Genomic DNA, 19,187 nt, shown 5'->3' on the forward strand with positions numbered 1-19,187 from the left:
TAAGAAAAATTCCGCAGAACCTCCCACCCAGCACCAGCGCTCCGCTCCCGGGGCAGCCCCGGAAAAGCATCTCTACAGCTCGAGCCAGGAGGCATCAAACAGCCCGTCCACTGCTCTCCTCCCGGGCTCTCCGGTCCCCCCGAGACTGCTCCATCTGCTCCCGATGAGCCACCACGGGAAGAAAGCTGATTTTAACATCAAACGCGCCTCTTTGCTTCATTACGACACAAGTCGTTTTGCAGAGGTGAAAACCTCACCCAAAAAAAAAAAAGGTCCCACTCTTTCCTCTTTCCCAGCTCTGCCAACCAAAGGAGATGGCCCACGCAGCAGCCACACGAGCGTTGTCTGCTCAGGCTTTCAGCGTACGCTAAGGGGGATCTGAGACCGTGTAAGCTGTCGAGCCCCTGTAGCACTGCACTACTTCAAATACCGTGTTGTGGCCCAAGACAGAGAAGCAGCAGTAAGTTTGGCCAATTAAATATTTACAGATCAACAGTCTCCCTACCCAAACAGGAACAGAGCACCGAGCCCAAAGAATCGGCTATTTGTCAGGCAACTGTGACAGGGCCAGGCAGCGACACGCATCGGTGACACCCGGTCGATGGCTCTGCTCTTCAGCCCACTCGCGGGACACATCCACGCTAATTAATTAAGCAGTGCCCAGCGTAGCTCCCCGCTGGCGGCTCCCCAGCGTGGCCTGGGGTGCGATGTGCGGGGCCTCATGGGCACAGGACCCCTGGGAACCAGCACGGATGAGGCCCACATGTCCAACTGGGAAGGACATTCTGGTGTACAGATGTGAGCTCTGCCACCACGCGTCCCTCTGAAGGCAAAACGCTGGCCTTGGCCTATTTTATGTACTAGCAGAGCCAGAGCAAATGGTTACCTGTCGCAGAAGAGTGATTTAGGATCCTGCCAACTTCACCAGTTTGTTGCAAAATGTGTGGTTATGGATCCTACACTACTTTGAGGTAGCAGCAATTTACAATTTATTAGCACTATTAAGGTAAATCACAAGATTAGGTTGCATGGTTTTTAACAATACTTAATCCTCAGACAATTATCAGCGCAATTTAGTAAAATTTGCTATAATCAACATAGTAACTTAGTTAAAATGTGAAAATGGCAAGGTCCACACAGGACTTACAACAAAGTTTCCTAAATCGAATCGCACACACACAGACACACACACACATATCGAGCTTAACCTATGATCAAGACTTTTCTCTCTCTGCGTACTGTAGTAAATTATTAGTACCAAATGATCTTTGAAACCTCACAAGATCTAATTGTAGTGAATTACTCATTATTCTCCTTCGTCAGCATTTGTCAGCAGATGATCTTTGAACCCTTCTTCTTTGTCGGAATCTATCAGTGGATGACCTCGGGAATCCTTGCGAAATCTACTCTTCAAAATCCTCACAAAATCTAACCCGAGGACATCCCAGCTCAGGGGGAGGTACTGGGTCACAGTGTGCTGGGACCCCAGAGCGCTCAAAGGGTCTCACTTAGGGTCGCTATTTATAGGGTCACGAGATGTTTGACTTCGGTCGGAATTTTTCCGTTTTGGTCACAATTCTTGTCAGGTAATTCTAGTACCTTCCAGAGTGGGCTGCGATGCAGGCAGCTGAAGTTTCAGGTACAGCTGGGGAGTGCCATCCCAACTCGTAGTGCCTGGAACCAGGACAAGAAAATACCAGATTTTCCCAACTCACTGCACTTATAGCCAAGACAAGAACACAAAGTTGGCTGGTCCTGACCTCACAACGTGGCCCAGGGGGTCTGAACCACCGAAATTACCTTGTCCTTGTTAAACCTGGTGAGAAACGGCACAAAATTGAGCCCGTGGGACCCGGGTCACGTTACTGTCACGCTGAGCCGCCACGCTGCAGGATGCTGCAGGGCCACCGGGCACCAAACAGCATCTCCAGGTGTACGCTGCCTGCCCCCTGACCTGCCCATTTCACAGCTCGGGACAAAAATCAAGTGTTAGCAGGAGATACAGGACCCAGAGACAAACTCAACTTTACCTTCATGCCCAGGGTGCGTGGGTTTGGTCCATTCCAGAAAAAAATTGGGGAACCAGTGGTAAGTCTTTCATCTGGAGTTTAGGTTTCAGCTCACCTCTGCAGAGTTTTTCATTTGCTTTGAAGAATGTTTTCTTATGACACAAGACTTCTTTATATGTGTAGATTATTTATACTGCTATAACAAATTATTTAAAAGATAAACATCTGTTAAGATACAAAAAAAAATAATTATCGGGAGACAATTAGATGTTTGAAGGCACAATATTCAGAGCAGGAAAAGTGATGATTTGCATACCTGGTTGCGTTAGCCACCATCAGAAATCGGTAGAAGAAGGGAGATCAGCACGGGCCTGAGCAGGGAGGGAGAGGAGCGGCTGCCCGGTGGGATGCCAAGTGCCCCTGCCAAGCTTTCCCCAAACCTGAAGGCAAAGGAGGATACAGTCCTTGCTTGAGCCTTGGCATTGGGTCATTTGTCTTGGCTGAAAGATATTTCACATAAACAGAGATACTCAATTTAAACTATGAAGAGAGAAAGAAAACATCCTTAACGTGCAAAACCATCCATTATATCAGCTGTATCGGATAACGGGCTGGTTATGAGAGCAGGCTGCCAGAAATAGGCAAATTCTTACTTGGAGATCATTAGACTCAGTACTTACATACATGCATGCTCATATCTATATGGATATAGTAATATAGAAATCCATTTGCAGCAGAGCAAGGGCTACATTTTCAAACTATGATGTTTTACAAGAGTGTAAATGTAAATTCCTACATCAGCAGTAGCAGAGAAGCATTTGCAATGCAAAGAGGAAACAGATGTGCGCTCTGGTCTGGGGCAGGCGTCAACCCCATCTGCCCACTGAAATGCCTCTTTGCAGCATTAGTATTACCACCACCCCAGGTCAGCAAAGCGCAAACACTCCTTGAGAGTTTCTGATGAAGTATGGGGGGGGGACTCAGCAGGACCCTGCACGCTGAATATCCCACTAGAAAGTCACGGTGATGCTTCAAGCAAAATATCTGATGACAGTGGTGCTTGGAGAAGCTTGTGCAGGACTGTCCCTAGGAAAGGGGATGAGAAACACATGGAGTATCTGTGCCATCTTTTTCCAGCAGTAAAAAAAAAACAAAAACAAAAACAAAAACAAAAACAAAACAACTGGGAAATGGGAGTGGAAAACATTTTATTAAACAGCTAATTTTGCCAGAAAACTCAGCTTGATACATGATGCGATCTGTGAGTCACAAGTATGCTGTACTGTGAAAAGAGGCTGTGCTGGGGGCACACACATGTGAAAAGAGGGGCAGCATGGGCCAAGCCTCTGTGGGAGCAGGAGGAGGTGGGAGGAGGATGGGCTGTGCAGGACCAGTTGCTGGGGATGGAGGGGGATGCTCCACCAGCCGTCTTTACAGATTCCCTTTGTCTGCAGTAAGCAGTGTTCACAAATTTTCTTGCAGCGCGGGGTAGCACGAGGATTTCTTCTCCCCTTCCTGCTCTCTCCTTCCTCACCCACTGGCACCCTTGCTCAGAGCTGTGCAGGTTCCTGCAGGGCCCTGAAAACCCAATAAATCCTCTGCCTGGGGCTGTGCACACACGCAGCCGCGATGCAGCAGCGCAGCCTTCGCAGTGGGAAAGAGGAGGATGAGGGTCGGGCTGGAGGGACTTGCGCTCACATAGCCTGTTTCTATACCTGCCTTTCAGGCCCTCCCTGGCCACAGTTTCCCCAGAATTTTTTAGCAGAGGTTGCAGCAAAGCTGATGGCTGCAGAGGGACCGAGAGTGGTGCTGCGACTCAGAGATGCTTTTGCCAGAGGCACCATGGGGAGAGCGAAGCTGGAAGATGCCCGTGGGGTGGTGGGTGAGGTCTCGGCTGTCAGCTGAGCAGAGGGTGCCAGAAACAGGGGGACGGTGGCCCAGGGCACTCACGGGCTGCTTGCCACTGGTGGGAGGTGAAAGGGGAGCTGGTACCAACACTCACCTGTCAGAAACTGCCAGGCTTAAGGGAGTCAAGCTGGCAACTTCCATCTCTCCTCGGAGATGGAAAAAGTCGCTGTACATTAATCGCTCTGTCCCCTCCCATGCCACTGCAGTGGGGGAACATCAGATTTTGTGAAGTAAATGCAACCCCCGGACGTTGCTAGCAAAAAAACGATGGGATTTGTGCACATGTGAAGTGGAAGTAGTCTAGACAAGCACTCAGAGGACAACTGAACATCTCTCCTCCCAGTGCTTGGTTGACTTAGTACTCACAGCACGTGCAATTTCTCTGACCAGCATATTGGAAATAACCACAGATGAAACCAGAAATAAACCAGGAGCTAAAAGGAGTGGCTGCCTCTCGACCTCAAGGCCTGATCTTTTAGCTCGAGCTGTGTAATCTGAACACAACAATGTTCATTTATTATTCTTCATGATATGATGCATAATGTCGTACCAAAGTGTCTTCAGCAGGCTGTAACAGAGAAAAGCAGATGGAAGCCAGAGATGTGCTAATTAAGCTCGATAATAGAAATGTTAATTAAAAAACCCTGAAGAGGAAAGGACATTCTGTAATCTCCTGGTGCTCTCAAGTGATGCAAAAATGTCCAGCTGGAAAAAGCAAAGTCTTGTACGAAACAGTTGGGCAGGACTGGCAGGGACGGGCTTCGCTCTGGGCTCTGACCCCCAAGCTGTCCCCAAGGAGGGGGGGGCAGAAGGCAAGCGCCACCCCAGGGAGTCAAAGCAGCTGTGCACTGGGGACACTCTGGGAAGGAAAGCCATCGTCATGGTCAACCTCATCCCTGTATCCCCTCCTCGTCCCGTGCCACCAGTGTCAGCCCGTGACCATGCCACAGCCTGGGAACTGCTCCAAGGGCTGCGCTTCGGGGTGATGGGGGGCTCTGGGGGGGACGTTGCACAGCAGTGTGCTCAGCGATGTTCTTAACTCCACTGAACGATTCCTGCCACTGAAACAATCTAGGCTCTGACTCTCACTTCCAGGAAAAAATTTTAAAATAAGGTCAGAGCTGAATAAACTAGCAAATCATTATTTTTTTATAAATTAGATGGCAACTGTAAAGCAACAGTTCTTCCAAGCTTCTGCTAATTGCAAGAATCAGTCACTTCTCAGGTGACTAAGCACTGCTCTTCCTGAGTATGAAGCTTAAAGTTATCTGACCTAAACAGAAGCCAAAGCCCTGTTATTTGGAAACTTCCTTATTGCTTTTCTCCTCAGACACTGCAGCTGTGGTCCCGTGAGCTCTTCCTAGCCCTACACCCTCTCCTCAGACAGGTTCAAACTCCCCAAAAGTGCTAAACTGTGGGTAAGACACTGGCATTATTCCAGTACTGACATTTCATCTAAGGTTCTAGTTTTCTCTTAAAGATTTGTAGAAATATTGTAGGAAAAAAAAAAAAAAAATCCAAGAGACTCTTGAGCCCACTTTGTTTGCTGGGTGCAGGCTGCCTGGTGCCGCTCCGGCACGATGCAGCCCCCAGCCAGGAAGAGGCTTTGGCTGCAAAAATGCCCTGTGCAGCCTTCAGCCACGCTCATCTCTCCGAATCCAGGCAAGAAGACTTCTTCAGTCAAACACAAACCAGTGAGTGCAACTGGGAGACACAGCAGTGCCGGGGTGACAGCATTACAATAGACCCCACAAAGGCTGGGACCAACGCGGGACCTGTCTGAATGCACCAAAAAAAAAAAAAAAACCAAACCAAAACCAACACAGTCAGGCTCTCTGGTTTCCGTGCTTTGGTGTTACAGGTGTAGGCAGGAGGCAATATTTGTGCAAAATATTTATTTTGGCTTAAATCTACCCAGAGCACAGGGTCAGCCAGCCATCCCCGGACAGGTTGGGAGGCATTCTGAAGACTGATGGCATTCACTGGACAAATTACTCAGCAACGTGCAAGGCAACTTGGTTATCATGCTTATTAGCTGAAGTCAAGTAGAGAGCCATCTGAGAGGCATATCAATTAGCAGGGATGAGAAATATTTCAAAGATCCTCTATAATTTATCTGTGAGCTAGATTAAATCAGGGAGCAGAAATTAGCTGAGTCAGCAAGTCCTTGTATTATCTCAGTGCCTCTCCAAGATGAATATCAAAACCTTTCCTGGGCTGCTTCAAAAGGAGTTCAGCTGAAACACAGCTTAATGAAACCAAACTGTCAACAGGAACGTACTTAGCAGGATAATCCTTTGATTCTGTCCAAAGCTGCTGTGGTGATTGAAGGTAATTAAAGCATGGTGAGAGGTCCCCCTTGCACAGCTGGGAAGGGGATGCTCTCGTCACACTGCTCCGATGTGGGTTCCTCAGGGTGTGGAGCTCTGCCTGTGCTCCTCTGGGCTCCTGAGTTCTGCCTCCACCCCAGCGCTCGCTGCAGAGTGGGTGGACTCCTTCCATCTGAATGTCCAGCCCTGCCTCATTTAATGATTGATTGCTGCATTGGCAGTGAGGAAAACCACACTTTTTCAATAGGAAAGAGATGGGATAGGTGCTGCCGAAGCCTCAGCTCCAGACAGATGCCCAGGTGTGGTGGGACTTCAGGCTTTGTAGCCTGACTTTTCCATGTTTTCTCTTTCCTTTCTGCTGCATCTTCCTTTGAGCCACATCAGTGCAGAAGCAGCTCCCTTGCTTGACCAAGGACACCACAGTGTAGATAGAGGCCGTGTTCACCCTTCCCCGTTGTCCATCCTCTGCTGCTGCTCAGCACCCCTGCTCCCCTGCCTGCACAGCATCACTGTCCTGGTCATCCTCTACCTCCCACCCCACGCTGCTCGTGCAGGTCAGAGACTGAGGAGTCACTGATGCATTCAGAGGACCACATCCAGCCCTCCCCTCCTCACCCATACCCTGCTCGCACCCTGACTTAGCACTGCAGGTGCTCCATGAGTCTCTCAAGAACATGCAGTGTGTTATGTAGTATGGGAAAAACATTTAAATTACTGTGCCCGGAGGAACATGGGTAGCACAAACCATACAACTTCCTTCAATTAATTCTCATGTAGCTTTTAAGACAGCATCCAATCTTGATTTTATTAATTTCCAGTGATGGACAGTCCATTACAACGCTTGTTAATCATCTTGTTAAGATGTTGCAGTACTTCATTAACTGGGGTGATTTCTTGCTTCTGAGCTGAACATGTCTCGTTTCAGCTTCAGTCACCAGATATCATTAGCCATTTACCTCCTAGGTGGAAACACCCCATATTGTTAGCAGTCCTACATTTATGTAGGTACCTGGGGCAAGGATCAGGTTATTTCTTAACTCTCTCATGAATTAATCATCCTTTCCTTTCCCAAGAGGCATGCTCACACCCTGTTTTTCTTCTGCTGGCTCTCCTCTGAGCCAGTGCCTTTCCTGCCTTTCCTGATATCAAGGCTGGACATCACATGCCAATATCAGCACTGCTTAGCACAAGGTAATATAACATCCATCCACTTGCTTCTCAGATGCTTCATTATTTTGTAGGAGAACATACTCATTATTTTCTGGTTCTAGTCACCAGAAGACTTCTCCTTAGTGAGAAATGATTAACTGGTATGGCTTTAAATTATATTTAAGAGCTATTTAATGTTTATTTCTCTGTTATTATCATCATAACATTGTCAGTCACCGTGAGCAGATATAGCCATTTCACCTAGAAGCCACTGCACTACTAGTCTGATACGTTGTGTTGACACTAATTCTCCAGTTTCTGCTTTTTGCCTTTGAAACTCTTCAGCAAGCCCACGTAACTGCCACCCTCCCTCAGCTCGGCACCAGCAGCCAGTGCAGAGCCAATGGGCCAGACTGCCTTTTAGACCAGCTCAGTGTTGAACGAAGCTGCTTACCAGACCCTTTCCACCCTCCAGCGCTGTTCCACGCTCGTGTTCAGTGAGGAGGACTGAGCGGTAAGTGTTCACCATCGCTTGCTGTTGTCTATGCAGTGACCACAGAAGAGGTCTTCCAAGCACCACACAGAGAGATGGAGGTTGAGCAGAGGTCATGGAGGGAAGTGGAAAGTCCTCCCCAGAGAAGATGTTCATGTAGCTTGAGTACATTCTTGTTGCTAGTGAATCCCATACCCGCTGTCCCACAGCAGCTTGTGTAGGCTGCTAGCCATGGTGGCTGTCACCATGTCCACTGGACACCAGCTGTCCTTCAAAAGACGTATAATTTCATTTAAAGTAGTGGCCTTCAGGATTGCCTCAAGTCTCTGGCTGGTGATATTAATACAAAAAGAGAGATTGTGTGAATGGCAACCAGTTCTAAAGTTAGGAGGATTTAAGGGGAAGAAAGTTGGATAAGTTAGATGGAAATCAAAAATAATCTGAGAAGGAATTTAGAATAGGTGCTGAAAACAATGGTAAAAAAAGTGCTTTAAAAAACACTATACGACCTTACCTGTCTCTTCTGGCTGAAGTATTTGTCATGAGACACTTTCATAAATGCACGAGAACAGGAAGCTAAAAGAGAACCGGATCCCACGTTCCAGCCCCACCATGGGAAGGGGTCCTTCCCACCAGAGTGTGATGCAGCCAGTCCTTCAAGGAACATAAGGACAAGCTGAGTTCCCATCCACTGAACCAGACTGAGAGTCCTGCTGCAGGACCTCAACCACACCCTGGGTCTGGGTAACATTGCTTTTCCCAGGGAAGCACATTTTGCTGTCCATGGAGAAGGTCTTGATATCAGAACTCTCTCAAGATGGCCAACATAATCACAGCTACCAGCAGGCCTTGCTTTGTCTTGGTCCAGGCATGCAGAGCCAGAGGAATAGATGGACAGATGTATAGCAGACTTCCTACCCATTAAAACTGGGAAAATTGTCAACAGACTTGTGGGAGATTTCCCAGGTCAAAATCCAATATTTCTTGCTGGTTTTCAAAGCAAGCAGCTTAGCTCCTCTTCCACATTTTCTATGGGGATGCTAGAAGAAAACAACTACTGTCATCTAGCACACAATTCAACTTGATAAAAATTTGGTCAGTGTTACCAAATCATTGACAGATAGACGCAAGTGTGCCTGCACCAGTTGCACCTACTTCAGACCACACAGTGTCCTTCACATGCAAAATAAAGTTACCTTCTTTCCACGAGTTTTAGAAGAAGCTTTTGGACTGCACCCCCAGCTGCGAGTATCCTCTGAAGTTCTGCCGGGGCCCTACCAACTTGCAGATTTACTGTTTTACTCTTCCTCACTTTTTTTCCTTCCCTTTGTTGCAAACAATATTCTAGATGTTTCTGCCAGTTGCTCATGCTCTGTTGCCCAGACGCACGTCCTCATCCAGAAGATATGACTTCCGTGTCATGACTTGACTTCCATTAAGACAACAGATGTATTTATCTGTGGATCCATGGATGGAAAGCAAAACATAGCTTTGGAAGAGAAGACATGGGATGAGATTGACTAGATGGAGAAAATCTGGGTGGATCAGGAGTGAAACCCCCAGATTACATGACTGAGTGAAGGACTAGCCATTCAAAGCAAGGCAGCTGTGTTTCTACCCAATTCCTGCCCAGAGGAGCCGAGGCGATGCTGAGGACGCTCTGTCTCACAAATTCACACCCGGACGCCAGGCAGGACACTTGTGATGTGCCCTCTGGGATATCAGAGGTGAGAATGAGCCGACCTCTGTCAGTGGGACACATCTACGCCCGCAATGTGCTTGTAGATATGGGCTGGCAGCAGAAGATGGAAAAAAAATCCTGCACCTCCCATGCTCTCTCTTCTCTCCATCGGTGTCTCAGTGAGCATCGCTGCTGCTGCCTGCTTAGCCAGATCTCCATGGCAACCATCCAGGCTCAAATTAGCTAATGGCAGAGATAAGCCAGAGAATACTTAGGACATTCTTATCAAATCATTACTACTATTCTGGTTTGCTATGTTTCGCAGTGTAAAAATGTCTTCCTGCTTGTGCAGAATCTACACGAGAATGCATTGCAATGTGTTTGGTTTGTGGCTTGGCTGATTTCCCCATAACAAACCTGAATGAATTATAAAAAATGCAGAGCGCTTACAGGCATGAGAAATTGAAGTTTTATTTAGGTCATTACAAAGAGCCTCTATTAACTCACCTTGAGAAGAGTGCATATTAAAATGAAAATACGTCTCTTCCTTAACTGCCCATATCTACTCACTAAACAGGCTATTTTTCATGCCACATACTATTATAAGTGCAATAAGTTGTTTAAAATGTTTCTTATTGTTTATTGTTTGTCCTGTAGCTCCTAGAAAAGCAGACTCCAGCACGTATCTTAACACACAACGTGGCTTTTGGACTTGCAGCCTACATGCAGACAGAGGCTCACGCCTGCTGGCAGACGCTTAGCTCTCGGCCTTGCAGCCATCTCCTGCTGGACAAACCCTTCCTGACCACCGGGATCAGAGGACTTGTGCTTTGCCACACCAGGCTGCACACACACAAAATTGTGGGAACTGCTCTGCTGCTATTTTCCATTTTCCAAATATTGCTCTTTGAAGCAGCCAAGCCACAGAATTTTCCTTCATGTCTCCTTCACCTGCTGGGTAGTTGCACCCTCCCAACAGCTGGTGACCTCTCCTGGAAGCAGATGAGATCATGCCTTGCACTGGTGTCCTGTGCCATCAATTTATCTAAGGCTCCTTCTCGTACCTGTGTGAAGCGAAACCCAGCAGCCCCAAAGGAGATGAATCTGAAATCAATTTTCTATTTACTGGTGCCTTGCTTAGTTTGATTTGTACTTTGCTGAGGCAACTGAGAATCAGCAACTTTCTCCACCTTTGGAAAAGTTAGTGGGAAGTGGCGGTGAGGGACAAGAGTGGCAGCACGTGCCAGTGCCAGTACCACTGCAGTGGAGAAGGGTGCCTTCAGCCACCAGATCGTCTTCCAAATCAACCCTCTGTGAACCCCCCAAACCCACAAGCTACTTGAAAACAGAAGAAATTAAATATCTGTTCAAAGTCTGCAGCAGTTTTGGAAAGGGCCGCGAACTGATGCTCCGAATTCGCTTCTGTGGAAGGAGGACGAGGCTTGTCTCAAGCTCTCACACTGGCCAGCGTGGTGCTTCTTACACGGAAGCAACAGCAGAAGAGGAGAAACATGTAAATCTCAAGTACCCCGAAAATAACGGCCGTGGGATGTCACCGGAGCATTGCTTAAGGTGACACCTGAGACCGGGCTGCCCGTGCCCTGGAGCAGTGATGCCCAGGGACGCTCCCCAGGGTCCAGACTCTGTCCCACCAAAACGCAGGGTGGGTAGTAGACGGGAACAGCCCTGGGCTCAGAGGGAAAGCCGACGAGTGCTGCAAGCCTTTCGCAGTCGGGATGGGCCTTTCCGTGGGGTGGGGGAAATGAGGGCCAGCTTGCCTGCTGCAGAGCCGCTCCGGGGCTGGAATATTAACTCCAGGGGAGGAAAAGTACAGCTGAGGTACTTTTTGCTGTCACAGCAAAAAGAAATGTGTTCACTACTATAGCATGCTGAATAGAAAACAAGTTCTTAAGCCTGAATGCAGTCTTTTCTACACTTTTTTTTTTTTTTTTTCTCTCCATAGAGAGTCTTTTTAATTCTGCGACATACAGACTAGAAATAAGAGGGACCCCAGGGTGGTATGCAGCCTCCTAACAACACAGCAAGCCAGACAACAATGAATTGCTTTAAACGCATTTCTTATGAATTTTAGAGAGTGTAAAAAAGAGAACTTTTCTCCTTTTAGGCTTCCTTCCAGTGCTTTCATATCCGGACTCACCTTTCCGTTCAGAAGCTTCCCCACGTCCGATGGGATAAGCCACGTGTGCTGAGGAACAGAAAGCGTGCCCAGATTAGCCGCCTATGGAAAAGAAATGTTATTAAATTGTTCTCTTTCTTCTCCCTTTGTAGTGCACTGATCCTGAAAACGAAGGTGACTGCTGGCTTACTGAGGCTTGTACATCCCGGGCTGTTGTAAAGCAAATTGCCTTCTTGATCCAGGACTTGCGAGCCTGAGCAGATAAAAGGAGCTGGTGAGCGGTGGGTCAGAAAAGGCAATCCACTGCTGTTTACTGGGCTTCTGCAGCCTTCAAAAACTTGACTCCGACTTAAAAAGAGATTTTTATTTCACGTCTGCAGTTAACTGCAGTGGATCTCTGTCCCCTTTCTCTAAGCCGGAGAAAGAGTCACAAATATCTTACCACCAGAAAGTTGCGTGCAGAAAATGTAAGTAGAGAACTGGCCTGATTTCTACAGCCCGGATGATCCTCTTGCCTACAGGTGCTGCTGCACTGAGGGATATCAGAGAGGGGTTCCTGGGGTTTGTTCCTCACTGTATAATTTTCTTTGCCTTAGAAGAAAGAATTTAATACCTATAACTAAAAGAAAAATAGTAAGCAAGAGAGCTATACATCATTTGTTCATCACATCTCTTTAAAACTCATTCTTCTCTCATTCACAGTAAATAACCTGCAAAAATATGTGAAAATAAAATCCCATCACAATAAAAATGGCTTTTTAGAGAGTTGGCAGAGACAACTGCAAATCAAGAAAAATAGAACACTGAGAAATAACTCAATATTCAAGATATCATACCATCTTCATCTACCTGTATTACTAGATCAACTTGTCAATGGAAAATCTTGATTTAGTGCTTTTTGCAGAGGTGTTATGACTTAGTTATTGAAATTTTCCAGCAAATAAAGTAGTACACATAGATGATCAGCACCTTCTTTCAAAACATTTGCTCGGGGATTTAATTCCAAAGTTCAATAACTTATGACATTTATTATCAGATCATTGAATGACAAGTTTAAACTTCAGTTAAATATTCAGACTTCTTTTAATATGGCACTTTCAATGTTTATGCATAGCAAAGTATATTTATTATTCAAAAGATAAAGTTCATGTATGGGAAAATAAGCAGAGGAAGAAGAAAGTGTAATATTGAAGAGGACTGAGCATATTTTAGCTGTACTGCAAACTACTTTTGAGAATATTTACTCATTAAAATATTGCCTTTAGGCAAATTTTGTTAACTTGGAGCATATAAGGGTAATTAGCATGTATTATTATTTCCCTAGGCCCCCATGACCATTCATGGTAAATGCCCAGTCAATGTCCTGTGCAAAGACATGGGACATTTAATGTATTCCCATGGGACGACATCACATGATTGTTTTCATAAACTTCATCTTAAAATAAAATACATCCTTTTTTCCCCCCTTTCCTGTTGGGAACTATTCTGTAATTTACTTTTCTTAATGTCAGAAACTTTCTTCTACTTTCCAGCCTAAATTTATCCATGGAAGTTTTAAATCCACTTGTCCTTGTGCCAGCAATGTCCTTCAGGATAAATATTCCCCTTCCTCCCCCGGTGTCCAGCCCTCAATGTATTTCTCCAAGGCAATCATATCTTCTTTCTGTTCCTGCTTTGATCATCTAATTAAGTCATCCTTTCAGCCTCATATCAGGGGAGAAGCCCTCCATTTGAACCTGGCTTAGGCAGAATTAATTTTTACTGGACACGAGTAGGACCCTTCGACTGCTGGTCTGGCTCAGAGCCCAACTTCCTCCCAGCTCAGGACCAGTTTTCTTCCACTCCTACGTGACTCCACCACTCGCCAGCTCTGGTTTCGCAGTGTTTGAGGGCTTCTGCACCTACCCTGTGAAACAGAGCCCAGCACACTCTGATATCCATCTGCTGTCACGCAAACAAGCAAATAAATAAATGACTGAAGAGGGAACAAGCTGTCCTTGCTCACACGGAGTTCATTACTTCTGAGTGCAGATTGATCTTCTCTGAGGCTCCTTCTAATGAAACAAGCTGAATTCTGTCGTGTTATCTGCAGAATACATGTGTCTATACAACAAAATATGTACAAGGAGCCAGGCTGAGAGTATTTAAAATAGTAATCTGTAAGCATTTTACTGAAGCAAGCCTATGAATAAACCCCATACCATCTCACAGGAATTAGAGGTGTTGTTTCACCTGTCAGCTTTCACAAGGGAGTGCAGAACAGTGAAGTACTCCAAGCTTGAATTTAAAGTTTGTTCTGATTCTCTTTGCTGTTGAAAAAGGCTTCAAGCAGTTTATTTGTCTGTCACACACACACACACACCAATTTTCCTTACAGTGCCTCATCAGTGAGCACACTGATAATGTGATGTGTGTCACCCGCTCTCCCGCACAGTCAGACAGGCTGGTGTCTCCTGGGGGTGCGGGTGGCAGCTCTGGCAACCGTCAGCAGGACGTGGCATCCCCGGTCCTGCCAACGGGACATGTCATCCCTGGTCCTGTCAATGGGACGTGGCATCCCCGGTCCTGCCAACGGGACATGTCACCCCTGGTCCTGTCAATGGGACGTGGCTGCAGAGGAGTGCCACGGACAGACAAGGTGATTTCTCCTAAGCACAAAATATCTCTGCTCAGTGTTACTGTCATGGCAAGAACATTCAGGGTGCTCAAGTCAAAAAGCAGTGGAATAAGTAGCTGACTCCCTTCTTCCACAGTCTTTCATCTGAAGAGCTTAAAAAAAGCTTGGGGATGTTAATTATCCTCCCCAGCCCTGCGAGGCTGATAGGGATCAACTCTTCAGTTCACGTGCAGCAGATGTCCGCGGCTGCAACTCACCCAGAGCCCCACGGGATGGCCAGGAGTCATCCTCTAATCATCAGAGAGTTCATTAAATCATGTAATTACTTCTATAAAATTAATAAAAATACAGCCTAAGACTGGTGCACCAGCTCATGGTTTGTGTGATGACTATCCCAGGCGTGACGTTCTAGATAACCTGTCCTCAGACACCAACACAGCTTCATGGGCTTCTGACCGCAGGGCTTCGCTGGCCCGCGGGGTGGTTAGAGCATCAGAAAGCTGCCCAGAACACACCACCAAGGTATGGTCAGTTATAGATATCAGATACCATACAGACCCTGGTATGTCACTTCCTTCAGGATATGCTGCACAAGTAGGAAGAGAAGAAAGTGGATTTTCTTTTTATGCCACAGGGATTCAAAGCAGTTGGAAGAAGTCCAAAGAAAAATAAATCGGTATCCTCTGTACAGAGAAAGGAAGACATATCTCAGCCCCCTTGTAGCAATGATGAATTAATGGGTCTTTTAGCTTGTAGGACTCAACCCTATTGCAAAATGCATCTGTAACACAACTTGCAATACCTGCCACACATTATAATGCAGTGTGTTGGTTTAAAGCAATGTGTACTTTAAAATGGAGCAATGAGAAATAAGAGGAAAAAAAATCTTTTTCAGCAATACCTGCATGGCCTGAATGCCACCAAACACAGGACCCTCCACATTGATAAGACTCCTTCATGACATAAAATTGACCAACACTCATGTATTTTCTTGTCCAGAAAATTAATTTTTCTCAGCTGTCTGCCCCAGGAGCTCATCTGACCCACCTCCGGTGTGCTTGCAGCCCCCCACCTCCACCATCCCCCGGGTGTGAGGCCAGGGGCACCCTCGGACGTGGCCCAGCTGCATCTGCTCAGGAGCCCTGCACCACTGCTCCCCTTGGGCTCCTGGCCACGAGGTCTCCGGTGGCCTTTCACCACCTGAAACACTCCTGGCGATGGACCAGCACATCTCTGCTGCCACTGGCAGCCCAGCTGCTAACACCCTCATCAAGAAAATAAAATATGGATTCACCTACATCTCACCTCCAGGCTGGGAAAACCCATCTCCAGCCTGGTCCCACAGAGAGCACCCACCAGTGTTTAGGGGGGAGGGTGCAAGGTGGGCCTCGCTTGGGGTGTGCTGTCATACGGGTCTGCACGTGTTTGTGTGACGCTGCAGCACGGTTTTGGCTCCCCACTGAAATAAACCACTTCATGTTGATGGGGTGTGAGAGCCAAGTTATAACCCCCCCGAAACAGGGGCTGGGGCAACAGCCCGGGAAAGAGCCGAGGGATGGGGGGAGCGGAGCCCCTCCGAGCCGAGGAACGCCTCAAACACTCGCAACAGCGAAACTCGAGTCCCGGGGGGAATAATGTGGAGTCTGGGGCCGACACGGCGGCCGGAATAGCCCGGGGGGGGCTGGGGGAGGGAGTCCTGGGAAGGCAGGACGGCTCTGCTCTGGCGCAGCGGGTGAAGCTCCAAGGGCCATCGGTCCCCTGAGCGGCCTTTGCTCCATCAGCCACCAAACGCACCTCACAGTTGAATGTGCTGGCCAAGGTTGACAAGCTCACGCCAGTTCCATCACCCCACGAAGCCCCTTAGCCCTCCCCAGCCATGGGGTGTGGGGGTGTGGGGGTCGGCCAGGGGACGGGCCCAGGGGAGGTGTGTATAAACTGGGGGGGGGTGAGGAGTGGGGCAGGCAAGCGAGTGAGCGAGCAAGAGAGAAAGGAGCAGGATGGATGGAACCCTGATGAGCTCGGACGGGACCAGCGCAGCACCCCGGACCGGTGATCTCTATCCTCTCTATCTCTCTTCCTTTCTTTTCCCCCTTTTCCCTTCTTGCCATTAAGTAACACAAGGTATACAATATCGCTTCCCATCATTCATTATATACTTCGCCAATTATTGTGTATCCAATTAGTAGATTGTGGGAAATTCATAAATGTTTGTGCCCGGACTTTGAGACTTGTCTCACCGTTGTCTGCTCTGTCAGGGATTTATGAATCCAAGTCAGGCAGTCGGACAGGCCTCCTGGCACAGACAGACAGCACACTGCCTATTTGACGAAGTCTTAGAGAAAAACCAGCCCTTCTCTGGTGGCCAAGCACCCCAACCCTTCAGGCCTCGGGGTTCGGGGTGAACCATTGCCCTTGACATTTCTGCTTTGCCTGCAACTGCTTTGACACTTTCTGCTGACACTGCTACAACAAAACAACTGGAAACTCACCCTAAAACCGGGTTTGTCACTCTCCCATGCCCCTGACTGGGCATTTTGAAACCAGGACCAGTTTCTTAATGGTGTGTATCCATCACCACCTTGCCCAGCACCCCGGGAGCACCCCAGGCACCGCTCACACATCCTCCTACCTCTGAATCCATACTGGCAGCTACTCCAGGCAGTGAAAGCAGTTTCAAGGACACGGATCTCTCTGCAGCCGGCCGAGACGTCCTTGGAAGGCTGCGGGGTAGTCGGCTGGGCTGGCGTTGGTCCTCCCCTGCCTCGGTGAAGTGCTTCAAAGTTGCTTCTTCAGTTTCCCCATAATAAAGATTTTCTCCTTGTGAGGATGTCACGAGAAAAAAATTGTTCTTGCCTGTAAAGGTCTTTGAAAATGGAAGTTGCCAAGTATCATAATTTATATAATTTAATTACACCAGGAGTGAAACTTAAATTAGAACCAGGTTTACCTTGCAGTGTGGTGTTTGATAAGCTCGATGTGTTTTCTTCTAATCTCTCTTCAGCTCAGCCCCCACCTGCCCACCCACCCACCCCTGAGCAGGAGCTGGCCTCCCCCCACCCCATCCCTGCAGTCTCACACCCCTGCCGATCCTGCTCCGCCACTCTAATGAGGTGTAACAAGTAAAGACGGATCGAAACAACCAGCAGATTTGCAGCATCTTTAAAGCTAGCGGCCGTTTGAAAGCTCATCAGCAAAGCAGATGTTGCATTTGCTGTGCAAACTGGTACGTGGCCCTGTCCTAACAGACCCGGCACCCCAAAGCGGCGAGGCCAGCACCCACAGCACGGGTGCCACTGAGGGAGGCAGCCCCGCCGCGGGATTGCTGACCACACCTGTGTTTGCTGTTCGATCCCCAAAACGAGGAAGGGGAACTATGGTGCAGGCACCCCCCCGAAACACCCCGTTAGCAGGGCGCGTGTTGCTGTGCTGCGGCCGCATCCACCGGGGACCGGAGGCGTGGCACCCGCTGTGACGGCAGCGAGAACGTATTTCGTTAATAAAGCTCACACATTCATGTTATTGCGACACAGCAGGCAGAAGAGGGACGAGGCAGGGGCGGCTTTGTGGGTCCCCGCTCGCCCCGTGGCACCAACACCAGACAATACCAGTGTGCAACCAGCTGCACCCCACCACGCAGAGCCCCGTCGGCAGCACCAGCTCCTCCTGTGCCAGCACCTCTTCTGCAGAACCTCTGCGTGGAGGCACAAAGGCAGATGGCATCTACCAAAGCCCCATCTCCCCCCTACGTGGAAGAGATAACACTGGTATGTCATGTCTTGGGATGAGGTCGTGGGGTTTTTTGGGGAACGCTACCTACAAATGGAAAAGCTGCGTGTTACTGGGCTTAAGCACATGCAGTTTATGACTGTTCACAGATTCAGGGATGGGTCCCCACCGCACCGCACCCACCGGCTCCACGGGTGCAGAGGTGTTGCTCACCCCAGGTCTGGGAGCACTGACAGGGACAAGGGGTGTCCAACCAAGCCACGTCCCGACGGCCTCCACACCGACTGTGTGGGGCACAGCACACCGTGATGATGCTCATCATTTAGGATGTCCTGGCATGGAAAACAGGACCAGAAACGGTCACGTAGCAGCCAGCCATAAGCAGCACGCTCATCTTCTTCTCATCGGGTATTTGGGGCCAACCACGTTGGGCCTGTTGGCCTCAGCTGCCCGTCTCAGCCTGTGCAACTCAGACTGGCGAAGGCATTCATACATCTCTTGTAGTGTGAACCCAAAACCCTGCAGAGACTGGTGCTTGTAATAGAAACCTTCACGGGAACAGGCACAAGGACTCGAGCTTCACAACTGAGTGAAGCTCAGCTTCAACATAAGCTCAACATAATAATGCTGATTAAAGAAAAAATTATGTGCTCAGGCCAGGTTTTTAACAGTACATAACAGAGCCAGGAATGATGCAACCCTAAAAAAAAAAAAAAAGAAAAAGAAAAAATTGATTGTTGTTCATTAAGGTAAGTCCCCACTGAAGCTGCACTCCATTTGCGGTCAAAATCCTATGGAAAGCGGAGTACATAATCATTTTTATTGCACAAGAGGGGCAGGCTGAAGAAGGAAGTCATCTCTTTCCCTGATGCCATTTCACTATTTCTTCCAGCTATACCAATTGATGTAATAAAATAATATAAATTAAACTAAAATAAAATAAAAAAGAGAGCTCTAATTAAAAAGGAATGCTCTGAAATGAATTCTGCAGAATGAGGAATGACCAGCAGCTCCATTCCTGCCACTCCAAACACTGATGCTTAAGTAATGCCCCAAAACCACACAATTAGCGTATCGAGCTGATATCACTGCCATTAGGAGAAAACCTCTAGTATGTGGGGAATGCTCTTAGGAAGC

At 47.9% G+C, this 19,187-nt stretch overlaps 1 long non-coding RNA gene across 1 annotated transcript; it reads right to left on the bottom strand.

Moving 5' to 3' along the window:
• Window positions 1–965: 965 nt before the first annotated feature.
• LOC116960089 lies at window positions 966–2,747 on the bottom strand. The gene is made up of 3 exons (XR_004406185.2): window positions 2,326–2,747; window positions 2,031–2,205; window positions 966–1,674 (listed from the first exon to the last, which is right to left on the bottom strand). It is a non-coding gene; the product is annotated as an uncharacterized LOC116960089 (long non-coding RNA).
• Window positions 2,748–19,187: the final 16,440 nt, after the last annotated feature.

This window comes from Tyto alba, unplaced genomic scaffold, assembly GCF_018691265.1.
Source record: "Tyto alba isolate M040663 unplaced genomic scaffold, T.alba_DEE_v4.0 Super-Scaffold_29, whole genome shotgun sequence".
Taxonomy (NCBI): Eukaryota; Metazoa; Chordata; class Aves; order Strigiformes; family Tytonidae; genus Tyto; species Tyto alba.